Raw genomic sequence first — 21,988 nt, forward strand, 5'->3', positions numbered from 1 at the left:
TAAAATTTATTCAAAATGACCACCATTGCATTAATTCACAATAGTCAAAATATTGAAACAGCTTAAGTGTCCAATGGTGGCTGAATGGATAAAGAAATTGTGATGTATATATATTATATATATATTATATACATATATATAATATATATATAATCTATATATATATAATGGAATATTATTCAGCCATAAAATGGAAGGAAATCCTGCTATTTGTGACAACATGGATAACCTGGAGGACATTATGCCAAGTGAAATAAGCCAGACACAGAAAGACAAATACTGCATAATCTCACTTACATGTGGAATCTAAAAAAGTTGAACTCATAGAAGCAGGGAGTACCAGGGACTGGCGGGTGGAGGATATGGAGATACGTTGTACAATGGATACAAAATTTCAGTTATAAGCTGAGCCAGTTCTGGGGATCTAATGTCCAGCATGGGTGGTGATGGATGTATTAATTTGATTTTGGTAATCATCACATTGAACACCTTGAAAATATTCAATTTTTGTTTGACAAGTATTTTAAAATAAATAGATGAATAAATAAATAAACTATCCCTGATAGATATCCATGTTGTTTCCAGCTGTTTGATGTTGTAAACAATGCTGCAAGTGAATATCCTTGTTCACACATCCATGATACCATTTAAACATATGACCGTGACTTCCATAGGGTTGGATGCACAGTAGGTATGGAGTCAATAATTGTTAAATTGGATTGAAGGCGATGTGCATGCAGCTTGCTGAGAGAGCAAAGGGGCATAGCTCTGCTTAGCACACCACTAGAGGCTGATTTTTCAGGAGAGATTGGCTATCATGTAGATTTGGACGAGGAAAGGGTCTGGTGCACTGAAGTTCTCCTGGGCGAGAAATTGCTTAGGTCTGATGGTGTATTTACTGGGTCTTCTTGTCATTCTTCATGTCACAGAAAACCTTTTCTTTACATCAAAGTTAGCCTGTGCACTGATGCTAGGAGAGTTGGTGTTTTCTTCCTTTGTAGTTTTGGGGCATGGGCTTTGATCTGAGTGCATTTATGGATGATCACAGGGCTGTCACCCAAGCCTGTTAAAATGTTCACAGGTGCTTCTGGCTTTACATGACAAGGGGGCCTATTCAAAGGTAACAGTTGGCTGGTGCTGAGCCTCCAACATGTAAATAAGCATTGAATGTGAACATGCTCTATAACATAGTAGTTGATCCACAGACCCATTAATGCATCTAAGTGAGGGGTCTGGTTTAATGAGGCTATTCAGCATATTCATGGTCCTGCCTCTGGTTTAATTCTGTCACTCAGGAATCCAAGCAAGCCCAGCACCATGGATGCTGCCTGCACCTGTTGTGCTTTATCAAAGAGTGACTTTTAAGTTTTTTGTACTATATTACCAAATGTTTAGAGAAGGAAGTTTTCATGAGGGCCGTGAAATAATTGGAACAACTCTTTCTAGGAAGTCATGGACCATGTGAGTTCATTCTGTAGCATTCTTATTTTTTCAAAGCACTCTGTCATTTCTTTTGTATTGCATTCTTGTGAAGTAAGGAAGGCAGGCATTCCCAGCCCCATTTTACAGATGTGGAATCTGAGAGTCAGAGTTTAGTGGCTTGTACAGAGTCACATGGGCCCTGAGACCCAAGGCCTGAGACCCAAGCCCAGACTTCCTGTTTTGTGGTCATTGCACTCTTTTTCACAAATAACAACTCAACGGACATGTCAAAGTGGTGTACACACAGACGGAGTACACTTACATATAGCACACTGAGCACACAATGAGTTTAATATGTGCAAATTCCTGAGTAAGAGTTGTTAGGATTTAATTTTGATTTGATACTCAACAGCCCCTCTTTACTGCCACACCCATGTTTCAACCTGTTGCTGACCATTCTGTTTAACAGAGGCACACACACACAAATATGCATTTAAGGATGATCACAGCCTCCCACAAATTAAATAAAAAGTTATTTTGGAAGAAAGACGGATGATGTCATTCATAATTAGACCCATTATTGAACAAATGGCTATCCTGTGTAACTCTAGGCTGGACATAGAGAAGGACAGAACTTTGCAAAAGAATTGTCCCTACCCTGAGAAGCTGGCATTATAGTTGGGGAGAAGAGAAGATGCAATTAGATAACACAGGGAAGTGTGTAATCAGTTGTCCATCATGAGCTATGAAAACCTTTATTTCCCTAGGATTTTGGGGAAAGTAGGGTCACTGCGGGATGGAGGAGTCAAGGAAGCAGCATGGGTCCTTAAATTCTCGTAACAAAGGATCTTAGGTGCTAGGTGGAATTTGGATGAAGGGAATGGGAAAAGGAAGACGATTCTATCACACTATAAGCTTCAAAAATTTGGGGTTCAGAGAGGAAACATCAGATAGCTGTAAAGAGAAGGGATCCATCGTCTTCTGATTATATTTGTTAGTTTTCAGAGGAACTTACAGAGTGCCCAAATCACTGATTCCTGGGACGTTTTGCAAATAAAAGTCCCAAGGGTTTAGGTATAAAAGGATAAAAGCCTGGACTACCAAATGTCTTGCAGACTCAATACTTTGGACGGTAGCTGTGGGTGTCCCAGATTTCCTAGTTGTCATTGCTATGTCATCACCATCATCATTATCTCCATGTGACATGTTTGCAGAGCTCTTGATGGGGGAGGTTCTGGTAGTATTAGAAAACTTGTTTCCCTGGAGTCTCCTTAAGTATATAAAACTGATCCTAAATATGAATCAGTATTTTACCAAGTAATTGCCAAACAGCAAACAAGTATGAGCTCAGAGGGAATAGTTAACTTTGGGCTAAGATATCTAGGATGGTTTCAAAGATGAGATGGGACCCAACTGGCTCTTGACAAGTATGTGAGCTCAGCATGTTAGATGAATGAGTAGAAGATGAATGGCAAGATCATTGCAGATCTTTGAAAAGACCTTAGAAAACTACCTTTGGAGATGTGTGGAAGTAGGAATATGATGGCATGTTTGGGAAAGAGTAGACCAGCTTTTTTGAAGAGCCGGGTCCTTGTCGGATATTAGGTAAAAGGAGGAGAAAGGGGCTATGATATGGGGTCTTTAATGTCAGTTTGAAATGTCTAAGAATTTAGATACAAAGTATTAAAAAACCACAAAGGTAATCAGGAAATTCTAGATTGTTGGAAAATCATAGGAGCTAATAGATTTTTAAAAATATGAATGATTCTAAAAGATGGATGATTTGCTCTTACCTGTTATGGTAACTGCATCTGGATGCAATGTGAGCTTTGTTCTAGTAGCAATTCATTATGAGATACTTACAGATTATTTTCTCACCTAGTCTTGAATAAAAATGTAATAAATACCCATCCAAGGGGCTGTTGACAAATTGCAAACATAATATGCCACAGACCAGAATTAAGTCAAAGCATTGCCTAAGGTTGGGCTTCAGAGTCACAAGTGGTTGCTTGGACGCTGAGCTGTGATTTTAGGAGTGGGTGGTTTGCCCTGAGCCATCGGCATTCTGCTTCCTGATCACTTTGTGTAGGAAAATAAGGTGGCCTGAGGTGTGCATTCCCTGTACTGGTCAGGAAGCTTTGAGTGACAAGTGAAAGAAATGAAACTCAAACCTTAACCAAATGAAAAACTTAACTAAAAATCCAGCATGGAAGTAGCTTCAGTCATGGCTGGAGCCAGAGGCTCAGTGTGGTTATGAGTCTGGCTTTTTCTCTCTCTGTTTCCAATGCTGCTTTCCTCATTGTTAGATTCATGTTCCAGCAGACTCCATGTGATGGGAAACGTGTGTTCTGGCAGTTTAGAGCTTGCATTGACCAAAGGAGAGCAGGTATATATTCTCTTTCTCTTCCTTTCTTCATTTTATCCCTGAAATTGTTGACCCCGCTTGGATCATGTGTCTACCCCACCTCTGGACCAATTACTGGTCAGCTTGAGGAGGCAGAACTCTCTAATTGACAGCCTCATCAGAATAAAATGGAGTCGGGAGAGCAGTTTCTGAAGGAAGGGACATGGGCCAGACTAAAGTGGGGGTGGGTAGGGAGGGAGAGATCAAAGTGATACCAACTGATGCTGACTGTCACGGGGTGGGGCTTTATGGTCTTTTGGCTTTAGGTGCTCTCCGGTCCACACAGCCAGCCTCATGCCTAGAATAAAAGGCAGGGGCTCAGCCTTAGCCTGGAGTACAACAAAGGATGTGAATATCAGAGACAGGGCCCTATTGGATCTCACAGCCAACCACAGCCCAAGCTTTTTAAGTCTGTAGAAAGTGACTTACCTCTTTGAATTTTTATTCCGAATTCCAGTTAAAGTTATTCATACTGATAGAAGACTATTATTGCTTAGCCTTCAGAAGAAGAAGAGGTTGAAGTTCTTCCCTTAGAAGTTACCAGAATTTAATTCGTGGAAAGTTTTCCATCTTGCATTTGCTGTACTTGGACTAAGGCTCTTGTAGGAGATAAAATCCCTGGCTTTTGTTCCTATTTACTGTGAGTTCTACCTCTCTGGAAAACAATCTGGGCTTGGAGAAAATATACATAAGCAATGTTTAGCATTTACCTGTTAGGGTCTTATAAAAATCTCATAGCAAGTGCGGTTAATACATCCTTTCCAAACCATTTGTTTGGAGAAAGAGGACAAGGGGTAGGAGACGGATCCGATTTTCTCCATTTGGTTGATACAGGAAGTAGTACATAGGAGGGTTAAGAGATTTTCAAAGGAATATTAGTGGGAAAACTGAAAGACAGAAAATGGCACTCTTAATTACAAATACGTTTTCTTAACAGTCGGTCTTTGTCTTTTCTGATTCTAGTATGTTATTTCCTTTCAAAAGGGTAGCACCTTCAACAGTCACTTTCACTGGAGAGCCCATTCAAATCCATTGGTGAGCCCAACGGATCGTGGCCAAGAAATCATTTAATGAGATCTAGACCATTTTACAAGGCATGCTGAGTTTCCATTTATTGTAGCACTGCATTCAATGTGTGCATTTCTCTGATTTTTCTTTCAAAATAGAGTGAAAAAACTTTGTTTTCTGTAGCTTTCTCACTGATTGCTAATCCTAAGTGCAGTGGTAATGAAGGGTGTAGCTGTCTGGTTCAAGAGTTCAGGCAAGAGTAGATATTATTGACAAGAGGCTTCTAAGCAGGTATCAAGTATTGAATAAATTTGTTTTGTGATTTTTTTTTCAGTATTGGGTAGAAAAATTATCCTTTCCAGCACTCTGAACATCAGTAATATTTTATTTAATTTTGGCTGCTATTGTTGATGCTCATGTTGTTATTATGTGAGTTTGTGTGAGGAGCTGGTAAATTTCTTTTGTAAAAGGGCATATTGTAAATATTTTGGTTTTGTGGGCCAGCGGGTGAGCTACTGGACTCTGCTATTGTGTGAAAGCAACCATACACAATGCATACATGAATGGGTGGGCCTGTGTTCCAATAAAGCTTTATTTACTGAAACAGATGGAGGATCAGACTTGGCTCATGGGCAGTAGTGTGCAGACTGCTGGTGTATACAGTCTATTGGATTCTGTCTATGCGGACTGCTCTGTTTGAGCACAATGGAAACACACTGTGTTTTCATATGGTTTCTGCAGCTGCCATCCAGTTCCCTTCCTTTTCCCTTCAGAACTGTGTTACAGGATACAATTAATATCACTATTACTTTTTGAGACCTAGTCTCTCTTTGTCGCCCAGGCTGGAGTTCAGTGGCACGATTTCAGCTCACTGCAACCTCTGCCTCCCAAGTTAAAGTGATTCTGCTGCCTCAGCCTCCTGAGTAGCTGGGAATACAGGTACCTGCCCACCACCATGACTGGAAAATTTTTATGTTTTCAGTAGAGACAGGGTTTCACCATGTTGGCCAGGCTGGTCTTAAACTCCTGACCTCAAGTGATCCGCTTGCCTTGGCCTTCCAAAGTGCTGGAATTACAGGCGTGAGCCACCGTGCCTGGCAGGATACAGTTTTTAAGTGATATTTCCAAGAGCTCCATTTCCAATGTTTGCATTTTCATCTTAAGAGCTATGAACCTTGGACTGTACTCAGGGGCCTGATTTTAGTTCTTCAGAAGCAAAGACTGTAAAAATCTTCCTGTTCTGGTGCTGGGGTTCAGGTACATGGTCTAGTGAAATCGCACTAGACAAATGATAATAGAGTGCTAGACTGGGTGACCCTGAGCAAACCACTTAATCTCACTGAGTCTGGTCTCAACTATACGAATATCTAGCTTGCTCATTCCACAGGGTTGTTGTGAGGATCATTCATTCATTCAGTTTCTCTTTAGTGAGCACATACTTCCTGCCCTGGCTTTTGCTAGGCATTGGAGAAATAATGGCAAACAAAACAGGGAAAGGCCTACCCTTATAGAGCTTACTTTCAAGTGATCAAATTTGTTGATGTAAGGGAGAGAACACTTCAAATCGATTGATTATACAAGAAGTTAGATTTTCCTGACCATTTTAAACAAATAGCATCCCAAAGTCCAAGGGAAATTTTGGTCATTTTATTAAGAAGTTGAAGTCTCAAGAAAGCCAGTTGGATGGCAGTTTAGATAAAATGATTCGGGTTGAGGGCCAGGGCAGGGAAAGAATGAAAAACAAGTTTAAAAGTGGCCTGATAGGTCAAATGGTATTTCTGGTTCTAGATCCTCGAGGAATTGCCATACTGTCTTGCACAATGGTTGAACTAATTTACATTCCCAACAACAGTGTACAAGCATTCCTATTTCTGCACAGCCTCGCCAGCATCTATTGTTTCCTGAATTTTTAATAATTGCCATTCTGACTGGTGTGAGATGGTATGTCATTGTGGTTTTGATTTGCATTTCTCTGATGATCAGTGCCATCATCCTCAGCAAACTAACACAGGAACAGAAAACCAAACACCGCATGTTCTCACTCATAAGTAGGAGTTGAACATTGAAAACACATGGAAACAGAGAGGGAAACAATACACCGGGGCCTGCTGGAGGGTGGGGGGTGAGGGGAGGGAACTTAGAGGATGGGTAAATAGGTGCATCAAACCACCATGGCACACGTATACCTATGTAACAAACCTGCACATTCTGCACATGTATCCTGTTTTTTTTGTTTTTTAAGAGGAAATGAAGAAAAAAAAGTGGTCTTATAGAGCTGCTTTCTACTAAAGTTCACTTCTGAAAGAAATCAGAGAGGTTTTCGACTCCATCAGGGTTCCAAACCTGAGGAGATTACCATTAAAGTCAGCTAGTCAAGGGTAAAAATTAGAGTGTAGGAGGATTCATTTTGAAACATTGTCAGCAACCAGCTGGAAAAAAATAGCAGCGACTGTGATTACTAGGAAATTTCTTGGAGGGTGTAGAAGTGTATCAGGTAATCTAATCTGTCACTTACTTCAGTGGCCTTTGGGTGGTTGGATAAGCATTTCAGTTTAGAAGTAAATATCACTGAACAGGAGGGAGAATAACATGGTTATTTAAAACTCTGAGGCCTTTTGGCCAGTTTTGGATTTGTTGTCAGCCAGACCTGATAGCTCATCCAAGTTTCCTTCTATGACTTTTTTTTTTTTTTTTTTTTAGACAGGGTCTCTCACTGTCGCCCAGGCTGGAGTGCAGTGGCACGATCATGGCTTAGTGCAGCCTTGACTTCCTAGACTCAAGTGATCCTCCCACCTCAGCTTACTGAGTTGCTGGGACTACAGGTGTGCACCACCATGCCCAGCTATTTTTGTTTGTTTGTTTTAATTTTTGTAGGGACGATATCTCCCTATGTTGCCCAGGCTAGTCTCAAACTCCTGGGCTCAAGCAATCCTCTGGCTTCAGCCTCCCAAAAAGCTGGGATTACAGGAATGAGTCACCATGCCCCAGCTGACTTCTACAGGTTCAACTACAATATTTACAGAGGGAGATCTTTGGGTCCTGGGTGAGGAGGGAAACTGGGGATGGGGTAGGGATGGGTAAAGGGGTCAACAAATCAGAGGCAGACCTGCTTACAGCCTTCTGAAGATAGACTTTCTGCAGAATGAATGTGAAAAGGTTTTGTAAAGTGTAATGGACCAATTTTTCCCTAGTACTCTAGGGAATGTGTGTTCCATCCATGCAGATCCTTGCATCGTGCCTGTAAAATAGCAAACATGCAAGCAACTGTGGAAAGGATCATCTTTGCCATCGTATGTTCAGTGTTCCAGCCATACCAACTCATTTGCAGATCCCCAAATGCACTATGTGCCTTTATAGATGCTGTTTTGGTGCTTGGCCTACTCTCCCCCTCTACTTTGCCTTGCTAGCTCTTGCATCCTCTTTAAGAGTGTACACAGGTGCCCTTTCCTTCCTGGAGGTTTTCTTCTCTCCTCCTCCACCACAAGTCTGGTTCAAATGCTCCACCTTAACCCCCTCTTCCCTCATTTCCCAACCCCAGATATGTCTATTATAGCCCATGTCTCAATAAATTGTAGTCATTTGTATTTTATGATGGAGACCAATTCTTGGTAATTGAAAAATTTGTCTGAACTTTAGGGGAATCATTAAAAAATACATAATGCCCTGGACATATTATTTTAACTTAAAGTTTAGAGATGTGTATTTATTTGCTCATCTTTTGATATGGGCAGGCCCTCTTTTTTTTTTTTTTTTTTTTTTATTGGTCTGCTGATTAGAGTTCCGGATTATCTTTCTTGTTTAACTCACATCCATAATACATCATCTATGATTTCCAGTGCCCGATTTTTTTTTCATGGAGTAGAAACCAACTGGGAAAGCAATTTAAAGACTCTAGATTTTCCCTACTCCCAGTATTTTATACTTTTCCCACTCACACCGAATTAGGTTCAACTACATTTTTAAGTGACTTACCTTTATCAGGTCTTTGCAAAACATTTAACTAAACTTTGACAGAAGCTTTTTTTGGTACTCATCTTCTGTTGATTTACATATTACTTAATTAAACAATGTAATTATAATGACATGTAATGACAATGATAAATGGTTTTGAGAATGGACACGGTTGGCTCCTGTAAACACATACCTCAGTTGTGGGAGAAGCAGTGCTTGTGTATATGAGAATGGAATAACAGGTGACCCGACTGGTAGGAGTAGCATGAAGTAGGCATCAGAAGCAATGGAGAATCCCAGTTAATCCAGCAGCTCAGTGGAGCACAAGTTAAGGGAGCAACATAGATTGAGCTAGCCCAGTGCCTGTTCGAGTGGATGTTCAATAATTTGTTAAATAAATGTGAGAATGATCCAGGAAGTCGAGAACTTTTGGGGATATGAGCTTCAGGACCACTGGATTTGAACTCGTAATTGGCCATCTCCTCTACCTTAGAGGGGTGCTGGGCCTGAGTCAAAAGCCTAGAACTTAACCACTGTCTGCAAAATGAGACTGTGAAGAGAAATCTCTCTCCAATAACAGGGTGCAGATTTCTTGCCGAGGCTGCTAGCTGTTGCTGATGAGTGAGTATGAAAGTCTCCCTCCTTGCTCCCTGGATGACCTCTTTGCCATTCCTTCTTGTTTAAGCTCCTCTTCTTTGGCTCTGAAACCTGTGAAATGTTTGGAGACTAGAGTTTCTTTTGTTTGTTTGTTTCTTTTCTTCTTCTTCTTCTTCTTTTTTTTTTTTTTGAGAAGGAGTCTTGCTCTGTGGCCAGGCTGGAGTGCAGTGGCACCATCTCAGCTCACTGCACCCTCTGCCTCCCGGGTTCAAGCGATTCTCCTGTCTCAGCCTCCGGAGTAGCTGGGACTACAGGCGTGCACCACCACGCCCGGTGATTTTTGTATTTTTAGTAGAGACGGGCTTTCACCATGTTGGCCAGGATGGTCTCCATCTCTTGACCTCGTGATCCGCCCACCTTGGCCTCCCAAAGTGCTGGGATTATAGGCGTGAGCCACTGTGCCCGGGCCAGAGACTAGAGTTTCTTGAGAGATATGCTACTGAAAGAAGCTATCTGTATTAAAATTCAGTATGTGTAAACTACTTTAATGAACCTGGTTCCACCGTAGCATATGGGAAGTCAGATGGTAAGGGGTGCGATGTATGCATCAGTGTCCGTCTCCTGGTATAGTCCCACTTCCCTGTGGATAATTTTACCTTACCTATAGGGAGGCACTCACAAGAAGCTTATACACACACACATACACATATGTACATTTATGTGTTTTATTTATACCTACATAAACATGTATATGCACACATACATAATGTATACATGTACATCTATAAGCTATAGGTCTATAATGACTTTTTCTTCTAAACGTGAGAAGAAAAATGATTTTTTCTTTTAAACGTAAGTGTGGGGTGGAAGATTGCTGTGGTTGCAAGGTCAGCTCTTGCAATCTAGGGACTGTGGAGAGAGACAGAGACTAAAGTTTTTCATGTGTGTGTGGTATTGGAGTGGGGGTTGCTTAAATTAATAAGTTAATGGAGAGAAGTGTGAGCTATCTGAGGCATCGCATAGAGACAGGGCAGTCAGGCTTATCCACAAGAAGGAGCAGTGAGAATTGAGTCCAAGAGCCAGAAAAACATACTGATGTAGGGGCTAAGAGCACATTTCCTAGTTTCAAATAGTTCTGGGTACAAAATCTGGCTCTGCTACTTACTAGCTGTGTATCTAGGCAACTTACCTTAGTGCTTCATGGTTTAGTCCATAAGAAAGAGAATAATACGACTTCCTTCACAGAGCTGGTATGATAATTAGATTTTATATGTAAAGTAATATACATAGTGCCAGCCATTCAGTAAGATACTTAAAAATGTGATAGTCTTATAAATATTAATTGTATCTGGGGACGGCACAGGAACCTGCTATGGGGGCACTTTTTGGTACTAATTGAGATCTAAAGACCTTCACTGAACCAGACTCTCTGATTAACACTGAGTAGTAAAGTGTAGTTCCAGGTACTTTGGGGCTAGGGGGAATCAACGAAGTAGATTTCAGGACCACCACAATGCAGGTTTGCATATAATAGGAGAGAGGTGGCCAACATCCATAGAAGGAGGACCTGAATCACATTCAAGGAAAATATATAAATGAATATCAACGATGAGATCCTATCCCATGCAGGGGTTGAGATACCCTGGGCAGTTTGTTTCACCTGCCTTTAATCACTGAGATTAACACTCAAAGGCTGAGAGCTAGTTAAAATGTATCTGCCTCCTGCCTATTTCGGAAACCGGAATAGAATGCCTGTTGCTTCCCTTCCCCCATCCCCAGCCCACTCCCAGCCTGTTCTTTATCCCTTATATTAGGAAGGATTTGCCCATGACAGTCTTGAGACCTAATGTCAGATACACTTGGGATGCAGATCTTTTATTGAAGAGAAGGTTGGACTTGACAGTGAGAGGGGTTGAGATGAATGAGTTTCCATTGTATTTATAGAAACTCAGTGCAATATCTCTCAAGGTATAAATAGAACAATGGAGTGTTGACAAAGGGGCTGGTTTTCTGTAACTGTGGAAACCCTGCAATTATTCCTGGAACTACACTCATTGTTTATCTGCATCTGAATTTTAATAAACAGGGCTCTTGCTGCTTATTCATGAATTTTCAAATGGAAATATCTCTCCCATTATTATCCCCTTCTTGTGAGTCAGGCCCCATCTTGCAAATTTGCAGCTGAGTAAATATACGGAACATTAGCAGCAATTAGATAATTGGTGCCCCGGATCAGCCCACCCACAGCTGTGAATGAATATGGGCTGCATGAGTGTCACCTGGTGCAGCCTTCCTGATGGCACTGCATGCCACCACAGTCTTGCAATTAAGCGCAGAATTTTACCAGCCCTAGTCCTGGCCCTCCTTTCTCCCAAGAGACCCAGACTAGCAAGGTAAGTGAGGTTCCCTGTTCTTCCAGCTGTCATCATACAATGAGAGATGTTAGGCCAAAGAAGTTGCTAAAGAAGAGAAAGTCCATGTATCTTCGCTTAGCTGATTGCTAAATTGCTTCTGATAACTTGTTTGGTGCATATAGCCAGCAAAAATTCATGTTTGGATCTGGGCTGGGGAGTTGGGTCATAAATCCTGTTTTTCTGTAAATCTCCCAAAACTTGCTAACTCTGGGCTGGCCACATTTTTTTCCCCCCATCATCAGTTTTTTGGCCTCCGGCATTAACTTGGGATTCCTTTTAGCAGCCATATTTTAATTTCTCTTTCCTCTGGATAATATTTCTTCCAGGCCTCAGGCTGCATTGGGTGCCTTTGCCAGCTCATGCTTTGCTCCTGTTCCTCAGGCAATCACAAAGCCCTTTTGAGGCATATAGATTTTGTTTTTTAATTGCTAGAGACTTCAGGAAAACAGAGTACTATTGCAAAAGGGAAAGTGGCAAGAGGGCTGCGCCTGCTATTATGCCATTATGATGGAGGCTCATTAGCGTGTAGTGGAGCCACTTCTTTTCCTCCTCTGCCTTGGCCACCTGGCCCATCTCCTCGCTTTTGCTTTTGGTTAGACAGCAATTCTGTCTAGCCCTCCAGTCTCTCACACTCATTCTCCAGCCTCACACTCCCTGGAAGCTTTCCCAGGTTACTTCTTTCCTTTTTTATTGCATCCACCTTCTGTGTGTTTGGGAGGAGGCGGGTAGAGAGGGAGTTGGAAATAGTGAGGTAGAGGGGGAGATTTGGGTTGGGTGTTTGGATCTGGGAATGCGTCACATGGAATTCATTCATCTCCTAGAGATCCTTCCAGGCCACCTCACTGTGTCCCTGCAAAGCAGGAATGTCATATTGGGCAATGAACAGTGGTCTCCAAGGAAAGCTCCAGAAGAAGTTGAAATCTGGGTGGGATTTTGTGCCAATTCTCCCCTGTTTTTTTAATATGTACCATCCCTTTATAGGCATGGGATACATTATCTTTTGTTTATTATTAGAATTTTTTTACATTGCTAATATTTAACATCATTCATGTAATACTAAAAGTACATTTCCTGTACTGAGCACCTACTCTGTTTTATGTACAATTATATATCTTTTCAGCACCCCATGAGATTAATCTTATGATGTCCATTTGACAGATGAGGAACTCAGATTCAGAGAAGTTTAGGAAACATTACAAGGTCACAACAGCTAGTATGTGGCAAAGATGGAGTCCACACCTAGGCTTAACTAATTGCAAAGCCCATACTCTGAAACTGTGCTAAATTGCAGGACTCAAGTCATTTTGGGATACAATTAATGTCTGACTTGTTCTTTGCTTGAGAGTGAGATGTTATCTGTATAGCCTGCATTTTGGTTCCTTAAATAATGTGTCCAATTTGGTGAAGTCATTAAAAACACAAACTCAGGCAGTGGTGTTGGTTTTTTTTTTTTTTTTAATTAAAAAAATTTTTTTTAACCTTTGCTGAATTTTCCCTTCTAGCTAGAAACTAGTTTTTCCCAGTACTCTCTTGGTTCTTACTGCTGCCAATACATCAGATGTATCAACCACCTGAAATTGGGCTGCAGGGGTAGAATTTATTTGCAAACATTTTAATTTCCCTGGTGATAAGCAAATTAATTTTGTTGCAACTCTTTAACATTCTAATTGAATGATGGAATGTCACTGAATGCATTTTACAGATCAAAGACAGCCAACGTCTTCCCATCTTTCAGAAAAAACAGAGCTGAGACCTGAGTCTGCATTTTCCTTTGCCCTATAGCCCACCCCAGCTCATCCTCCTAAGCTTGAGAAAAGTCATTTGGCTGAGGCTGTCAAATCTGCAATCCAGCCAAAGTGCTGGCAGTCGCCTGTGCTGGGGAAGGACCTTTGCTTCATTTATTCATGTATCACATATTTCTTAGGTGTCTACTATGTATGTACCAGGCACTGTTCTGGCTCAGTAGTGAAAATAACGGGCAAGTCTCTTTGCTGTTTTCTCAGAGGAGGCAGAGGATAAACTAATGAACAAATGCAATGTACAATCCTATGAAGAAGAGCAAAGCAACATAATACATACAGAATGCTGGGGTTGCTGTTTGAGAGGGCTTCTCTGGGGAGGTGATATTTGACAAAAGCCAGAATGAAGTGACGAAGAAAATTTCAGCCAGAGGGAACAGCACATCCATGAGGTTTATGCTCATCTTCAGATCAAACCCCCACCCCCACCTCATCCAGAGCAATGAATTGTCCTGAACTGAATATTCTGTAGTTGTCCATTCTTGTGGCTCATAGGAGCTTTCTCCAGACCAACTCCTTTGGAAAATGCTTATTTCATCTGAGTTCCTCTCTCATTAAGAAGTTTAGGGAAAAGTAGACAGCATCACCATAAAAAGGCAACATGTGAAGCATGAGGAGGAGGGGACAGTAACATGGATTTGCGATTTCTGCCTCTGTTGGCCAAGCAGTGGCATTTGTGAGTAGATGGAACAAAATGTTGGGAGATTAGATGGATGTTTCCAGGATCATCCATTGCAAATATTTATCAATTTCTTATTATGTGCTAGAGCTTGTGAGATGAGGTGGAACCACTTTGGTATGCAAGTCCCTTCATCAATAATTTATTATTGTTATTAATTTATTTTTATTGAACAAATCTTAGCTGTCATTATTCTTGAGCACTTACACAATATGCCAGGTACTGTTCTAACCACTTTACATGAATTAACTAATTTAATCCTCACAACAGGCCTAGGTTCTTTTATTGTCCATGTTTTATGATTGAGAAAAAGGAAGCACAGAGAGGTTGATAATTGCCCAGGGTTGCACACTGACATCTGATCCAGGTTTTAAACTTGGACAGTCTGGGAATGAACATCTGTAATTTACTGCAGGCCATGCACTGTGGTGAGAGCTGTTAGCTTAGTGCTTTTAAGTGGTGAGAGCTGTCAGCTTAGTGCTCTTATCTTTACATGAGAAAACCGAGGCTGGAAAGGTCTAGCGTCTTACTGGAGGCCACATAGTTGGGCAGCTGCAGAATCCAGAATCTAACATGAAATCTAATCTTTCTGGCCGTAAGGCTGTGTTTTAAGGGCTCTGTTAAGCTACCCTCCCTAGCAATCCAGCTCAGGCCACACTCACTTTCTGGGAGTGCAGGGAGGACCAGAGCTAGCTCCTGCCTTGGGCAATTTCCCAGCACCAAGTTGTGGCCCCTCCTCTACCTTGCATTTCTGCATAGAGACAGATTCAAGGTGAGAACTGGCCTCTGGGGATTATGGTGAAGTTGTACTGGAAGGACTTTTGGAAGCATCACAGGCTACTGAGTCCAGGGTATTGTGGCTCTGGGACACCTTGAGGAAAGTTCAGAGTTGGGGATATTTGAGCTAAGGGTGTTGTCCTGTGAGTTCTGTGCCTGGAGGACATAGGAAGGGAAGGGAAGGGAAGTGAAGGAGGATGGAACTAGTTTATGCCAAGTTAATCACCACTGCCTGCCCCGCTTTTCCATATCTCTCATGATGTTTCTATGGCACCCTTCCAATAACCAAGTTACCATTAGTTTTTAGGTTTTTGTTCTTATTGTACTGGATCCTCAGCACATAAGTTTCTCCCCTTTCCTACTCTCGTGATTCTTCCAGATAATAACAACAATCAAAAGTAGCAACAAATAATTTGGCTCATTCTTCCCACTTTACAAAGTACTTTATGTATGCATCATCTCCTTGAATCCGGTTAACAACCTTGTGAAATATCATTATTTCAGACCTGTACCAGTATGAGGAAATGGGGATTCAGAAAGGTTCCTTGACCTGCCTGTTGCCACACAGCTACTAAGTAACTGCCAGAGCCCAATTCTTGTTGCTTAACTCTTCCCCTCTCTGCCACGCAGCCTCTCCAAATAATTTCCTAATTAGTCTATTTAACGATTCTCTGTCAAGCTGCCTTCAGTTGCCCTTGCAAAGACAAGCTTGAGTGAAATCAAATGATTTCACTGCTGAATGAAAACATTTGCATGATGCTATTTTCTAAGCCATCCTCACATGTGAGTCTCTTGGCTCAGGAAGCCAATCCAGGTTGGGGGAGAGCTGTAGAGGCTGAGGAGGGATAGGATTCCTTTCTTGTCATAGGTGAGCTAGTTAGAATTCCCAGAGCCTGGCAGCGTGTTCCTTGAAGGGCCAGTATGTCTAGGGAAGGAAGAGACAGAGGAGGCCTCCATCTTGTAACAACAGTAAGTGTCCCTCTTGCTGAGAAAATGCTCACAGCTGAAGGATAGCTATGGACCTACTGCTTCCAACATAGGAACCCTCTTTCCAAGTGGTCTTGGCCCCTAAGTAACCCAGATGAGGACAAACTGGATAATTCAGTCAAGGAAAATTAACAAGCACCTACTGTGTGATGGGGATATAGCAATTTATAACCCATGGTCTTAAGGGGTTTGCTTTCCAGTGGGTGATGGTCAGTAAACAAAATAAATTATTCCGTATGTTAGAAAATGCTATGGAAAAAAATAAAGCAGGGTATGGTATGTACTATGGGTGGGATTTCAGATAAACAGGATTTAAAGTAACTGGGCAGGTTTTATTTATTTTCAAGAAGTGCATTCAGTTTATTAAAAAACCCCAAACACGAAAATTTGCACAGGGCCAGGCAGTGCAATATACCAGCCTTTCTCAAGTGTGTGTGCATGTGTGTGTGTGTGTGTAGTGTGTGTGCATGCATGCATATAAAATGAAACTTCAAAGTGACAAGAAAGCTTTTACTGCAGGCAGGTGCTATGTCACCTTTCCTCATCTGTGCTCTTCCCAACACAAGGTTGTCATCTTTGTTGCATGTGGGTGGTGGTAACAAAGAAGAAGTCCCAACCCTCCTCAGCCTCAGCAGACTCCTGTAAACCTGAGGGAAAAATCAGCTTTCACCTTTTGTCCTTTTCTGTGGGATGTTTCTCTTTTTCTTAGCTCATGTCATCGTGCTAGCTGTACGTTTTGGGTAGATATTCTTTACCAAACTGAGGAAGTTCCCCTCTGTTTCTAGTTTGCTGAGAGTTTTTATCATGGTAGATGTTGGATTTTGTCAAGTCCTTTTCCCACATTGATTGATGTGATCGCAGGGTTTTTCTTCTATACTCTGTTGATGTAGTGGCTTACATTGGTTGATTTTCATATTGAACCAACCTTGCATATCTGGGATAAATCCCATTTGGTTGCATTATATAATTCTTTTTATATATTGTTGGGTTGATTTGCTAATATTGGTTGGGGATTTTTACATGTGTGTTCATGAGAGATAATTCGTCTGTAGTGTTCCTGTCTTACAATGCTGTTATCTGGTTTGGGGGTATTATAGAATGCTTCTGTTTTCTAGAAGAGATTGTAGAAAATTGGAATCATTTCTTTCTTCAGTGATTGGTAGAATTCATAGGTGAAAGCATCAGGCCTGATGATTTCTTTTTTGGAAGGTTTATTATTGACTCAATTTCTTTAACAGAAATAGGGATATTCAAGTTATTTATTTCTCATTGTGTGAGTTATGCTAGTTTGTGTCTTTCAATGAATTGGTCCATTTTATATGAAGTATCAAATTTGTAAGCATAGTGATCTGTAGTAGTAATTTATTATCCTTGTAATGTCAGCAGAATCCATAATGATGACTAGTCTTTTATTTCTGATATTGGTAATTTGTGTCTTTTTTCTTTTTTTCCTGGTTATCTTCGTGAGATATTTGTCATTTTTACTGATCTTTTCAAAGAACCAGCATTAGGTTTAATTAATTTTCTCTATTGTTTTTCTGTTTTCAAGTTCACTGAATTTTGCTCAAATTTTTCTTCTTTCTTTTTTTCTCACCTGCTTTAAGCTTAAATTACTATTTTTCCTCTAGTTTCCTAAGGTATAATCTTAGGTTTATTGATTTTATAGCTTTCTTGTTTTCTAACATATGCACTTAATGCTATATTTTTCCTGTTAGGCACTACTTTTTCTGCATCTGACATATTTTGATAAGTTGTATTTTAATTTTAATTTTGTTAGAAATATTTAAAAACTTGTCTTCATTTTTGACCCAAAGTTATTTAGAAATGTGTTGTTTAATTTCCAAATATTTGGGAATTTTTACAACTATCTTTTTGTGGTTATTGGTTTCTAGTCTAATTCCACTGTGGTCTGAGGACATACTTTGAAGGATTTCTATTCTTTTAAACTTGTTAAGATGTATTTTATTGCTCCAAATATGGTGTATCTTGGTGAATATTCCATGCCAGCTTGAGAAGAAACACATATTCTGCTGTTGTTAGATGGTAGATTTTGGAGTTTCATGCCAGTTTTAGATTCAGATCAAGACCACAGACTTCCCTGCCTTTCTCTCTGAGCCCATACAATGCTGCCTTCCCAGTAGGGAAGCTCCCAGCATGGCTGAAAGTTAAATGAGGGTAACTTTCAATCAGACAAGCAACCAAGTCACAGGCATTATTAGGAAGACCAGAGTCAAGAGGACAGGGAGGAGCTGGGTGATGGGTCATAGGCTAAATTATACGTGGGGTTGGGAGGAATGAGTATAATTTAAGCTCGTGTTGTATTACCACCTGTGCTTGGTACTCCATACCAATTATTTTGTGTAAGCTACCTTAGTACTCTCCAAAGTAGGTGGGATGGCTAATTTTGTGTGTCAACTTGACTGGGTTAAGGGATGCCCAGATAGCTGGGAAAACATTATTTCTGGGTGTGTCTGTGAGGGTGTTTCTGGAAGGGACCAGCATTTGAATCAGTAGACTGAGTAAGGAAGATTCCACCCTCACCACGGTGGGTGGGCATCATCCAATCTGTTGCAGGCCCAAATAGAACAAAAAGGAGGAGAAAGGGAGAATTCACTCTCTCTCTTCTTAAGTTGGGACATCCATCTTCTCCTGTCTTTGGATGTTGGAGTTTCTGGTTCTTGAGCCTTTGGATTCCAGGAGTTACACCATCAGCTCCCCTGGTTATCAGGCCATCAGACTTGGACTGAATTACCTATTGGCTTTCCTGGTTCTTCATCTTGCAGACGGCAGATCATGGGACTTCTCAGCCTCCATAATTGCGTGAGCCAATTCTCATAATAAATCTCTTCGTATGTATCTGTATATCCTGTTGTTTCTGTTTGTCTGGAGAACTCTAATACAGTACAGTACATCGAAGGGGTAGGTGAAACACTAGATCTTCTGTTTTTGTTTTTGAATCTCATTGTTTTACTATTTCTATTTCTAGGTGTATTTTAAAATGTATGGAACATAGTAGTAGAAAACTATAAAGCAGATAAGGACTAGTTCTTATCACCTCCACTGGCAAAACCCTGGTGTAGTCACCTTGATCTCTCACTAGGATTATTGCAGTAGCCTTAGATCTATTCTCCCTGATTTCAGCCTTCTTGCAGTGTGATCACACCAGGGGATTCTCTTACACACAGGTCAGGCCATGCCACCCTCTTCTCTGGCTTTCTGGTGTATGCCAAGTAGAGCCAAAGTTCTTACTGCTTATCTTCTCCCGTGCTGCTCTCACCTCTCTCCTGACCACCCATTTACAGGAGTCTCCTTGCTGCTTCCACCTCAGAGCTCTTGCAGTGGAGTTCCCTCTGCCTGAATCCTCTTTCCCCAAATCTATTCAACTTGCTTCCTCAATTTCTTTAAGTCTTTTAAATTTGTACCCTGCTGCATTTCCCAGTCCCCCTTCCTGCATTATTTTTTTCTCATAACATTTTCACTGTCGGACAGGTAATTTACTTATTTATTTTATGTATTGATTATCTTTCCCAAACTAGAATATAAGATACACGAGGACAAGGTTTTTGTTTTGGTACTGCTGCATTTCTGGAGTCTGATATCTACACGGAAGGTCCTCAGTGAACATTTGTTGACTACGTGAAAGAATAAATATTGCAGGAGATGTTAAACTTTGTTGAGTGATGGGGTGCATAATGAAAACATTAGGTAGCCTCAGAGAAGTAAGGCTGAGTTCATGCTGCTGCTAGAAAGAGGGAGAGCTGAGTTTCAAATTCAGGGCTTCCTGATGCCAATGCTCACACTAACCCAAGATGCCATGGGGGTGAGGGGGGGGCAAGAGAGAGAGAGACAGGGAGACAGGGAGAGTGGGAGAGAGAAGAATGAGGATGAGAATATGAATGAGAGTAAGAATTGAACTTAAAAGAAATCATTAGGACCAAGGAGAGCAAATAGGACCCACGTTTAGTCAGCAGGCAGTTCTTTTGGGACAAGAAATCATCTTAATTCCTCCAGGACCTTTAAGATCTGGTTGTCTGCAGAATGTTTTGGGGTTGGGGGAGAGTTTCTTTATCTCCCGCAAGTTCCCTGAAGTTGAGTCTCAGGTCAGTGGAGACAGATCTCCCTCCATGGGTGACCATTGTCATCTCTATTTGTAGGGTTTCACTTAGTGAGTTAGATGTCAGCTGGCACTGCAGTTCTGACTGGAAGAGAGAAAGCACTTGAAGAGCTTCCCTACCATTGAGGGAGAAGTCATCTTTCTAATTGTCTTCTCCACCAAAAAAGAAGTATATTCTAGCCTTGAAAATGGCAGCATGGGCCAGGCACAGTGGCTCATGCCTGTAATTCCCGCCTTTGGAAGGCCAAGGCAGAAGAATATCTTGAGACCAGGATTTCAGGACCAGCCCAGGCGGCATAGCAAGGCCTCTTCTCTATAAAAAACAAATTAGTCAGGCATGGTGGCTCACACTTGTAATCCCAGTTTCTTAGAAGGCTGAGATGGGAGTATCACTTGAGCCTAGGAGTTTGAGGCTGCAGTGAATTATGGTTGTACCACGGCACTCCAGCCTGGGTGACAGAGGGGAGACCCTATCTCTAAGAAAAGAAAATGTAAAAAAAAAAAAAAAAAAAAAATGGAAAAAGAAAATTTCAGCATGCAGTAAAACAAAAAGAAAGAGATGTTCTGTTTTGACCTCCTTCAGGTTTCCTTCTGTTCTCCAGTTCCTTTTCCTACTCAGAGCATTATTTCTTCCTTTCCAGTCCTGGACACCTAGAGCTCACCCACAAGGCGCCCAGCATTGTTGCCTGCTGTCTGTGTGAGCTGGTCTTCTCCACTGGGCTCTTTGTGGGTCCTTCTCTTTTTCCCTTTCAGTTGCTACCTTTGTTTATGAGTGTCTTCTCCCTGATGATCACATACAAAACCCTGGGGCAGTGACAAGTAGGAGACCTCTGAGGGCACCACCTGCATATTGTGCTTGTGAGATAGTCACACCATCCAAGGAAAACAATTACAGCAGAAAACAGAGGGTCAGAGCTGGGCAGTTTGATGAAATTTAAGATTTAAAAAGCCTCATGATACTGAATTGTGTTAATCATAAGTCTTAGTCCATTTGGGCTGCTATAACAGTATACCACAGACTGAGTAATTTATAAATAAGCAAAAAAAGTATATTTGGGCCAGGCATGGTGGCTCACGCCTGTAATCCCAGCACTTTGAGAGGCCGAGGCAGGTGGATCATTTGAGGTCAGGAGTTGGAAACTAACCTGTCCAACATGGTGAAACCCCATCTCTACTAAAAATACAAAAATAAAATTAGCCAGGCATGGTGGCAGGTGCCTGTAATCCCAGCTACTCAGGAGACTGAGGCAGGAGAATCACTTGAACCTGGGAGGCGGAGGTTGTGGTGAGCTGAGATTGCACCACTGCATTCCAGCCTGAGCGACAGAGTGAGACGCCGTCCTCAAAATAAATAAATAAATAAATAAGAGAAAGAAGTGTATTTGGCTCAAGTTTTGGAGGCTGAAAAGCTCAAGATCAAGGGGCCCCTACCTGTTGTGGGCCTTTTTGCTGTGTCATCCCATGGCAGAAGGTAGAAAGGCAGGATAGCATGAGAGAGCAAGAGAGGGCGAAACTTGCTTTTATAACAAACTCACCCTTACAGTGATGAACCCGTTCCCTCCATTACGACATTCATCCATTCATGAGGGCTCTGACCTTCATGACATAATCACCTCTTAAAGGTAACCACCTCTCAGCACTGTTGCATTGGGGGTTAAGTTTCCAACACATGTGCTTTGGGAGACACGTTCAAACTGCAGCACTGTAGAAGAAGGGTTTGTGTAGGGGGGTGCCTCTGAAGTATAATTAGAGTCTGAAAAATCTGATCCCACCCTGACCCTTCCCTATGGTATCTACTGCAGGAAATAAATCTGGAGCCTATCCAAGGAGGAATAG

At 41.4% G+C, this 21,988-nt stretch overlaps 1 protein-coding gene across 1 annotated transcript in view; it reads left to right on the forward strand.

Moving 5' to 3' along the window:
- The window catches only part of SORCS3 (sortilin related VPS10 domain containing receptor 3), a 616,732-nt gene that overhangs the window by 54,562 nt on the left and 540,182 nt on the right, over window positions 1-21,988 (forward strand). The window lies entirely within an intron of this gene.

The sequence above is a fragment of the Pan paniscus genome, chromosome 8, assembly GCF_029289425.2.
Source record: "Pan paniscus chromosome 8, NHGRI_mPanPan1-v2.0_pri, whole genome shotgun sequence".
Lineage (NCBI taxonomy): Eukaryota > Metazoa > Chordata > Mammalia > Primates > Hominidae > Pan > Pan paniscus.